Here is a 10,787-nt window from a genome sequence, read left to right on the forward strand (position 1 = left end):
TCTGGGCAACAGAATAAGATCCTATCTCTAAAAAAAAAAAAAAAAAAAAAAAACCCCAGAAATCTATTTCTTCAAATTTTTTACCATCTTCTGAACTATAACCTCTTCCTGTTTTATGGTTTCTGTTTAATTTCTCTATAGTAATTTAATTTCTCAAACTAGAGTCTTTCTCTTGAAGATTTTCAGATTTATGTCTCAGAAGTGCAACTTCTGCTGCACCTCATTGCACATGATTTGCAAGTCATACACCATTGCCTTCTGCTCTTCCTCCTTCTCCTCTTAAGAAGGCACACCTTTTTTTTTTTTTTTTTTTTTTGAGACGTATTCTCACTCTGTCACACAGGCTGGAGTGCAATAGCGTGGTCTTGGTTCACTGCAACCTCCACCTTCCGAGTTCAAGCAATTCTCCTGCCTCAGCCTCCTGAGTAGCTGGGACTACAGGCACATGCCACCACACCGGGCTAATTTTTGTATTTTCAATAGAGACAGGGTTTCACTATGTTGTCCAGGCTGGTCTTGAATTCCTGACTTCGTGATCCACCTGCCTCGGCCTCCCGAAGTGCTGGTATTACAGGCATGAACCACCGCGTCTGGCCACACTTTTTTTTTCTTAATTAACTTAATGACTCTCTCCCTTGACATTTTGGTAAGCTTCTGTACTTATTTTATCTGGTTCTAACTCTGTTGTTGAGGCCTAATGCTGATATGTTTGTCTTAAAGGCCTAGAAAAGCAATGTTTTCCTCAAGAATAACTTGATTCTGTGCTATTGGCTTTTCTTGATATGTCTGAATTATTCCATGTAACCAGGAAACTTAATGTGCTTTTACTTTTTCTAAGAGCCATATGTTTCCCTGCTCAAGGTACTTATTTTTTTGTTTACTTCTTCTATAACATAGTGTATACTCATAACCTTGGATACACACTCATCAAGTGTCAAATTGAATTCAAGTACCTTTTCATTAGGTTAGATTTTCAGGTTATCTAAAAGGACTTCCTATAAGAAGCAACTACACTGCAGGAGTATTTATTTTTTGGTAATTGGCCTAGGAAACAAAGATTCTGTGTTTTATCAAGGTAATTTCCTGTGCTTCATGCTGTCTTTTTTAGTTTGTTGTTGTTGTTGTTGTTGTTTTTGAGACTGAGTCTCACTCTGTTGCCAGGCTGGAGTGCAGTGGCGTGATCTCGGCTTACTGCAACCTCCGCCTCCCAGGTTCAAGCATCAGCCTCCCAAGTAGCTGGGACTACAGGTGCGTGCCACCATGCTCAGCTTACTTTTAAAATCTTCAGTCACAATCCTTTTGTAGTTCATGAGGATGATTGAGTGTTCACACTCATGTGTGAGATGTGCCACCCTCAGACCTTGAAATCTGCAGTCACTCTTGGTAAGTGAACAACTATTATTTCACTATGATCTGCAATTCTGTTTTAATTAAATGTTTTATACCTTTTGACATATTTGGCTGGCTTCTCAATATCAGAGTTCTAAATGAAGTCTTTTCAACCTAGAATTATCTTTGAGATTTTCTAGTTGGGCTCCTGGAGAACCTCAAAGGATGGATTTTTCAGCTTGTAGAGATGTTAAACTAATTAGGCTTGTTTGATGTATTGAGTTGTATAAGAAGCATTGGAGGCACAGATGGGATCAAATAACAAAGTGATGCTAAATCTTCTCTAAGTTATATTTATACGGCTATGTTATTGATGTGAAAGATCTAAAAATTATGTAAAATTTATAAATGTTTGATGGTCCTAATGCGATGCTGTTAGTCATTTTTCTGGTTGTTGTCTTAAAATGCTGTATGCAATAAACATAACTGAGTTTCCTTTTCAATTGCTGAACCCTCATCAGATTTTTAACCATGGCTGTTTTAAGCCTCTGTCTGCCACAGTTTTAATTCTTCTTTAAATGCATCTGCAATCAGATTCATGGAAAAGACTCTGGCCAGTATGCCTGAATATAGGTTTCTGATAAGTTTAAGATCAATGGACTAAGTAAAGATATTCAGGACCCCCATGAAGAAACTGATAAATTCATGAAACTAACAACTAAGATTAAACAGAACAAAAATTAATTACATGAGATTAAATATCTAATGAAGACAGATATTTGAAACATGGTTAGTTTTTTACTTAAATGTTTTGTTTTCCAGATTTAAGGAGACTTTCTCTCTCAATCTAGCTATAGTTTACAACCATTTGGTAAAGTATACTTTCGTGAACAAAACTGGCAACATTTACTTTTTCTCTGTCCCTCCAAAATTTGGAAACTATTTGTGAGTATTCCTAATTTTTATGGCAATGAAGTTGTTTGTATAAGTTTAATTAGAAGCTGCTTTTTTAATAACAAGGTACAATTGGAAACATTGGTTACGTTACCAAGCTTTTAAATGTTAACGTCATATTTTTAAGTTATTTATAGGTATAGTAGAAAAAGTCTGAAGTCTGCCTTAGATTAGCTTTCTAGCTTTTAAAGTCAAATCTGAGGTTCCTACGTGGTCAATTACTATTTCTGCTGTGCTTGTGTGAATTTATCAGGCCAAATTTGATAAAACACAAATAACAACAAATTTGTCTTACTAGGATTATCTTTGTTAGAAATCAGAATGACTGTAGAAAGAAAAGTTGTGTTTCTATATTTCTAAAGAAAAATTAAAATATACCTGTTATTAGATTGTAACCCTGTGTGGGGTATTTTTGTTTGTTTGTTTGAGTTTTTATTATTTACCTGTGGACTGAACTGGATCTTAAATTCTTCTAGGTTCCTCCAGTCCACTTTTCTCCCATGAAATTACTAAGAATGGGAACTGCTCTTTCCTAAAGCCCTGTAAGCTGAAGTTAGACAACTTGATGTAAATTTCAAGGGTCAAGCTTCATGCCTGATGTGTGGGCCACACCAAAAGTTCACCAAACCACCCAATGCCATAACCAGAGACATTTAAACTACAAACCAGGGTGAGCAGCTGACATCTTCATGCTGTGGACATGCTGTTCCTAAAGTGATGGAACAAGATTTCCCATCATAATGAAACTCTTGCCCCTCTGAATTTTTCCTTGCTTATGCCTAACTTTTTCACTTGGCATAATAATGATATAATTAAAATTTCACAGTCAGCAACTTCTGCAGGGAATTTGACCAAATGTTGCAGCTGTCATGCCAATCCTGAATATTTACATAGCCTAAAAAAAAAAAAAAAAAAAAGGTTTAGTCCATCCAATAGGTAACTTTAACAAAATCCCTAATACAACTGCTACTCTTTGCTTTAACTCAACCCAGTCATGAGATCATAGATGATAGAATTGCTCTTGATTGTCTAGCTGAAAAAGGCAGTGTCTTTGCTATTGCTAATACTACATGCTGTACCTGGATAAATTCCTCTGGGGAAGTCGAGACCCCAATACACAAAATAAGAAAACAGGCCACATGGAAGCAATAGGTCTCACCTAATTCGCCATAGTCATTTGATGTATTAGTTGGTTGCCTTTAAGCATTCCTTCATGGTTCAAAGCTATTAGACAAGCTAAAATTCTCATATTAGTATCAATGATACTTTGTGTTTTCCTTTTTAAACTTTGTATCTGTTGTCTGTTAAATTTCTGCAGGAGTAGGACTTCTAACAATAATACTGTCCCAGCGCTTTGAATGCTAGCCAACGCCTACGGAACAGACCAAATTAAACTTGACAATGGCCTCTAGACAGACTTAGCCTGACAGGCACCCCCTCCAAACCTCCCTTGTAGCTCAAATGTAGCTAAAAGGGTTTTGACACTTACTCCTAGTTGCCAGTCAATTCCTTCTGATGTGGGACCAGACTAACAACTCAGAACAGGTTACCTCCACACCAAGAGACAGTCAAAACCTAACCATAAGATAATTAATCAAAGATGCTTTCAGAGAACGATCTCAATTAAAAAAGAAATGTAAAAAAGTTGTCAGAATCAAAATGGAATCACTTGTGTCAAACCAGATTGACAAATGAAGCCACGAAGGGGGATTCTCATGCACATGCACGTGGTAACAAGAACGGTCACAAGAGACTACAAAAACAACCTTGCACAAAAGTTGCTACAACAGCACACAAAAAAATACTTCTGTGGGCTGGGCATAGTGGCTCATGCCTATAATTCCAGCATGTTGGGAGGCCAAGGCGGGTGGATCACCTGAGGTCAAGAGTTCGAGACCAGCCTGGCCAACATGGTAAAACTCCATCTCTACTAAAAATAAGTAAAAAAAAAAAAAATTAGCCGGGTGTGGTGGTGCATGCCTGTAATTCCAGGTACTCAGGAGGTTGAGGCAGGAGAATCACTTGAACCCAGGAGGTGGAGGTTGCAGTGAGCCAAGATCGTACCATTGTACTCCAGCCTGGGCGGCAAGGATGAAACTCTGGCTCAAAAACAAAACGAAACGAAACAATCCTTGTCTTTCTTTACTTCCCTGAATATACCCATGTGTACTCCCATTGCAATGCTCATTCCTCAATAACAAACATCATTTTCTCTTAGAGAGCTTCTCTCTCTGTTATTTGGGTTGACCGAAGAATCGAGACCACACTCAGTGTCTGCCACTCCCTCAGTTCATTTATAAGCCAAGAGGTCAGAGGCAGCAGATCCTTGCACACGGGTTGCCATGCTTTTACTCATGTGACCTGCAGCCCAGGAGTAGCAGAGCTGTCATTGCTCCACTTGTTTCTCTGTGACCTTTTAGTGGGCTCCAGCCCATTCCCAACTTCCAGTATCTACATCTCTTAGCCCAGAGGCTTTTTTATTTTCCACAGAACTGAGGAAGTTGGCTCCTTCCAGCACAGGGGAGGGTGAAAGTGACTGAGAATTAGTATCCTCAGAGAGCAGCCTTCAAACAGTAACAGCAGGAAGTTGGTATATAAATACATCTATTCCCTCCTCCTTTGGGTGGGATAATTCTGAAGCATATGTTTCATGCTGGGTTTCCCCCCAGGGAATTAAACTCTAGTTGCCCACTATGGTAGCTTGCTTAATAATGCACTTTCCCTTCCTTGTATCACTTCCTTTTTTGGTGGGGGGATGGTCTTGCTCTGTCGCCCAGGCTGGAGTGCAGTGACACCATCTCGGCTCACTGCAACCTCTGCCTCCTGGGTCCAAGAGATTCTCCTGCCTCAGCCTCCCGAGTAGCTGGGATTACAGGTGCCCACTACCATGCCCGGTTAATTTTTTGTATTTTTAGTAGAAACAGGTTTTTGCCATGTTGGCCAGGCTGGTCTTGAACTCCTGACCTCTGGTGATCTGCCTGCCTTGGCCTCCCAAAGTGCTGGATTACAGGCGTGAGCCACCACGCCTGGCAGTCTTTGTGTCACTTCCACACTCCCCTATCAGTCTGCCCTGCACCTTCCAAAGGCAAACTTGTATTCAAATCCTTTCTTCTGAGAACCCATGCTAATCACCAGACTCAACTGATTAGACAAGGAAAGAGCCTTGACCCAAGACAGCCATTGTGTTTGGCCACAACTCTGCTGTGTACATGGTTATGGTTAGGAAAGCAATCCGACTTTTTCTCAAGGAGCACAGAAGGAAGACATTAAAGTAGGAAAAAGGAAAGAGTAATGAATGAGCTGGCTTTTGGGAATGGTGGCATCCTGGAGGAGGCAAGTGTCCTCCTGAGTCCTGACTGTCCCACCCCACTGATGGGCTTCCCTGAGAGTGCCAAGATGTCTGTGCACTTTTTTTGTTTTTTTCAGATGGAGTCTCGCTCTGTCGCCCAGGCTGGAGTGCAGTGGCGCGATGATCTCAGCTCACTGCAAGCTCTGCCTCCTGGGTTCAAGAGATTCTCCTGCCTCAGCCTCCTGAGTAGCGGGGATTCCAGGCATGCGTCACCATACCCAGCTAATTTTTATATTTTTAGTAGAGACAGGGTTTCTCCATGTTGGTCAGGCTGGTCTTGAACTCCTGACCTTGTGATCCACCTGCCTCTGCCTTCCAAAGTACTGGGATTGCAGGCGTGAGCCACCGTGCCCGGCCATCTGTGCACTTTTATAACAACTTCCACCACCTGCCTCAACCTGAGCACAGCTACCCTCACAATCTTAAAAGGCCCAACTCATGGAGACTTTAGAGTCAGACAGACCTCAGTTCAGATCAGTCTTGTGTGGTCTTCAATGAATGACTTTCAGCCTCTGAGCCTCAATTTCCTCAGTTCTGAATGGGAGAACACTATCTCACATGTGTTTGTGAGGACTAAATAAAGCAATGTGCGCTAAGCAACCTGATACATAGTTTGTTGTCAGTAAATGTAGCTCTGTCCCTTACCTGAGCTCTTCTACAGATACTGGCATCTACAAATAGGTCCTGTCTTTTGGTCGTCATGGTGACCCTAGGCAAGCTATAAATTTCCCCTAATGAAGTTGAGATAGTTTCTGTTTTTGTGCTGTGCCTGTCTGTGTCTCGGATAGATTAAAAACTCTCAAAGGAGTCACAATTTAGAATGTGTAGTCTGACCATTTGTAGTCCACATCACCCACTTTGATACAGGCAAAACCAATCAAAGAGGGAAAGCAGAAAAGGTTCAACTCAGTCTTCCCTGAGCACAAAGGTGCTCTGTATTTTTGGTGGTTTAGGAAACAACTGGAGGGTGGGACTGGCAACAATGGGAATTGTTGGTTGGCCTTGGAAGGAAGCCTTTGGCCAGTTGGTGTCATTCAAGAGGCCACTGATCGGGCACAGCGGCTCATACCTGTAATCCCAGCACTTTGGGAGGCTGAGGTGGGAGGACTGCTTGAGCCCAGGAGTTCAAGAGCAGCTTGAACAACATAGGGAGAATCTTATCTCTACAAAGTAAAAAGAAATAAATTGAAACCTAGCTGGTTGTGGTGGTGTGTGCCTGTGGTTCCAGGTACTTGGAAGGCTGAGATAGGAGGATCACTTGGACCCAGGAGGTTGAGGCTGCAGTGAGATATGGTCGTGCCACTGCACTCCAGCCTGGGTGACAAAGTGAAACCCTGATTTAAAAAAAAAAAAAAAGGCCATGAAGCAAGCTCTTCATGGGTGCCCTTCGTTTTATTTTCCCTTTGGGTAATTCATTTCGATTCAAAACAGCAAGCACACCTGAGTACCTGATTGTACCAGGTCTGGAGCTAGGCACGAGGGTCTCAGATATGAATCTAGCTCAGGGTCTGCCTCAGGGAGCTCATGATCAGCAACATTGCTTTCCTTCTTTGTAAAATGAAGGTGTCAGAGTACATGATTTTTAAATCCCTTCTCACCTTGAGTTTCTATCATTTGTATGAATCTGAGGTCAATTCTAAGAGGAAGCCCATGAAGAAAGGCTTTACTTGGCTGGGCGCGGTGGCTCACGCCTGTAATCCCAGCACTTTGGGAGGCTGAGGCAGGCGGATCACAAGTTCAGGAGTTCAAGACCAGCCTGGCAAATATATTGAAACCCTCATCTCTACTAAAACTACAAAAATTAGCTGGGCATGGTGGTGGGTGCCTGTAGTCCCAGCTACTTGGGAGGCTGAGGCAGGAGAATCTCTTGAACCAGGGAGGTGGAGTTTGCAGTGAGCCAAGATCATGCCATTGCACTCCAGCCTGGGTGACAGAGCGAGATTCCATCTCAAAAAAAAAAAAAAAAAAAAAAAAAAAAAGGAAAGGCTTTACTTAAAGATAAAGATAAGGGTGAGAGACGATTGAGATGTCATGGATTTTTGCAAGTACCAAAATGCTCACCTAGCATCTCTCTTTCCATAAGTTAAAAAACAAACAAACAGACAAACAAAACTGTCAGGTAACAGGGAACCTGGCATGTAAATAATCTGTGTCCACCACTGAGGTTCAAAATGTCTGGGCCAGACATCTATAGTCTGTTCTGCTTTAGCATTTGTTTTGAAAATGCAAATTTGTTCCAATGCAATTGATATATTGAAAAACAATTTGAGCGTAATGCAAATTTTGCATTTGTTTATGTGTGATTTCATCCACAGGACGCTAGGTGAAAGCAGAAAACGGCTTCCAGCTGAACTGAGCCATAAAGTGTCAAGTAAAAAACCAATCTGGACCAAGGTAAGAAAACTTTTATTTTTTCACAAGGGTCAGTGGACTATTGCAAAAGAAAGAACACTTTAACCACGAGATTTGTAAGCATCTCCAGGGTTAGGCAAAACCAGTTTTTCTTTTATGGAGAGAAGTCAACAAAGCTAGAAAAAACCAGTGTGAACACTAAGATAAAAAGCCATGTGTGATGAAATAGAGCAGATCAGAGAATGTCAGCCTGCTCCCAGGAGGATCTCTCATAGGGAGGGGCTGTCTGCTGGCTGAGGTTGAGGGTGGGCCAAGGCTCAGGGGCCTCAGGGAAGGAGAGAAGCTTAACTTAAGTTTAGTTAACAAAGATTTTGTTTCTGATTGATCAGTGGGGCAAAATACTTCAGCTAAGCATTTTACAAGGCTTATGAGAACAGCAGTTTGGAGGATCTGTCTGGCCTTGTCATAGGTTAACAAGGGGGCTTCCATGAGGCTTATCTAAGTCACATGTGAAGTGTCGCTCTTTGTAGTAAGCTGTTTCCAGAACACAGAAGGGTGACGGGATTTCTTTACCTATTGCTGTCTTCCAGGATAACAGGACACCAGTAAAATTCAACAGCATTGATAGGAATGCTGAATAGGAATTCAACAAAACATACAAATACATACATTTCAAACACCTACCAGCTGTCCCAGTTCTCCAAGTGTGTTATAAGCCACACCTCCCTCCAAATGGTGTTACAGCTGATGTTCCGATTTCAGATGACCCTCCTTCTGTCAGAGGTATTTGAACCAGAGTGACTCCATCTTGAATAGAGGGCTGGGTAAAATGAGGCTGAGACCTACTGGGCTGCATTTCCAGGAGGTTAGGTGTTCTTAGACACAGGATGACATAGGAGGTTGCCACAGGTCACAAAGACCTTGCTGATAAAACAGCATGCGGTACAGAAGCCAGCCAAATCCCACCAAAACCAAAATTACCATGAAAGTGACCTCTGGTTGTCCTCATTGCTCATTATACACTTACTATAATACTAAGAGACACTCCCACCAGTGCCATGACAATTTACAAATGCCATGGCAACATCAGGAAGTTAGTCTATATGATCTAAAAGGGGGAGGAACCCTCAGTTCCGGGAATTTTCCACCCCTTTCCCAGAAAACTCATGAATAATCCATCCCTTGTTTAGCATTTAATTAAGAAATAATGATAAAAAACAGCCAACCAGCAGCCCTTGGGGTTGCTCTGCTTATGGAGTTGCCATTATTTTGTTTCTTTACTTCTCTAATAAACTTGCTTTTACTTTACTATATGGACTCACCCCAAATTGTTTCTTGCACAAGGTCCAAGAACCCTCTCTTGGGGTCTGGATTAGGATTCCTTTCTGGTAACATTTCTACCACTGCACAGTATCTCACAAGCTGTCACCCTTTCTTCAACTTTAAACTTCAGGTTTTATTCAAGATAAACTGCCACATTTATTGTAGTGTGTCTTAGTCTGTTTTGTGTTGCTACAACAGAATACCACAGACTGGGTAATTTATAATGAACAGAAATTTATTTGGCTCATGGTTCTGGAGGCTGGGAAGTCCAAGAGAATGGCACTGGCTTCTAGCAAGGGCCCTCATGCTGCATCACGCCGTGGTGAAATGCTGAAGGCCAAGAGAGCACATGAGTGAAAAAGAGAGAGAAAGAAGGGAAGGGTGCCGAACTTATCCTTTTTATCAGGAACCCACTCCCACAATAACTAACCCAGTTCCATGATAACAGCATTAATCTATTCATTAGGGAAGAGCCCTCATGACCTAATCACCTCTTAAAGGTGATGCCTCTCAACAGTGTTGCATTGGGGATTCAGTCTCCAACACATGAAGTCTGGGGGACACATTCAAACAATAGTATGGTGTTTATGTCTTTCTTAACCATCAAATATGTGTGAGACTGTGCTACCATTTTTGTTAGTTTCCTATCTTTTTTTTAATGTGTCACTGACAATGTTTTTGAGTGTGCCCTAACTCCATTTTTCCATAAGCCCTATGACTTTATTTTATTTTATTTTATTTTGAGACAGAGTCTTGTTCTGTTGCCTAGGTTGGAGTGCAGTGGCACAGTCTTGACTCACTACAGCCTCTGCCTCCTAGGTTCAAGAGATTCTTGTGCCTCAGCCTCCCTAGTAGCTGGGACTACAGGTGTGCACCACAATGCCCGGTTAATTTTGGTATTTTTAGTAGAGATGGAGTTTCACCTTGTTGGCCAGGCTGGTCTTGAACTGCTGACCTGAACTGATCCACCTGCCTCAGCCTCCCAAAGTGCTGAGATGACAGGCATGAGCCACCACGCCTGGCCTACCCTATGATTTTTAATCACACAATTTTACATAGCACAATGATTTTTAGGAACACATAAATCATTTTATAGTGGAACTGTCTGTATTTGCAGCACAGTCAGCTCTTAGGAGAGGAAGCAGCCCAGGGTAATGGCACTTCACAACTCCAGGGACAATGGTTACGTGGCACCTTCTGTGGTGTGTATTCTGTGGAGTGTGCCCATAGGACCATGAATGTTTTGTGCCCAGCACAAGGGTTCCCAGCTGAGATGTGGACAGGGGCTGAGATCCAATGCTTACTCTGCCTGCCAAAGTCATCACATTCTCTGTCCACCCAGAGGGAGCTCCTGTTGCTAGCTCATAACACACAAAAGAGGAGAAAAGGGGTTTTAATTGCATTTGGAATTGAAGTGAAATAGTTGAAAAACACAGAATTGTATTGGAAATGTCAAAATGAGATTTTACTAACAGCCTAA

General features: G+C 41.8%; 1 long non-coding RNA gene and 1 other non-coding gene across 2 annotated transcripts; both read left to right on the top strand.

The window, feature by feature from the left end:
- Window positions 1–351: 351 nt before the first annotated feature.
- On the top strand, window positions 352–9,293 carry LOC135967386 (uncharacterized). Its single transcript, XR_010581465.2, has 4 exons — window positions 352–646; window positions 1,162–1,383; window positions 7,948–8,026; window positions 8,575–9,293. It is a non-coding gene; the product is annotated as an uncharacterized lncRNA (long non-coding RNA).
- Window positions 1,294–1,393, top strand: LOC123569300 (small nucleolar RNA U13). Its single transcript, XR_006692936.1, has one exon. It is a non-coding gene; the product is annotated as a small nucleolar RNA U13 (small nucleolar RNA).
- Window positions 9,294–10,787: the final 1,494 nt, after the last annotated feature.

The sequence above is a fragment of the Macaca fascicularis genome, chromosome 15 (assembly GCF_037993035.2).
Source record: "Macaca fascicularis isolate 582-1 chromosome 15, T2T-MFA8v1.1".
Classification (NCBI taxonomy): domain Eukaryota; kingdom Metazoa; phylum Chordata; class Mammalia; order Primates; family Cercopithecidae; genus Macaca; species Macaca fascicularis.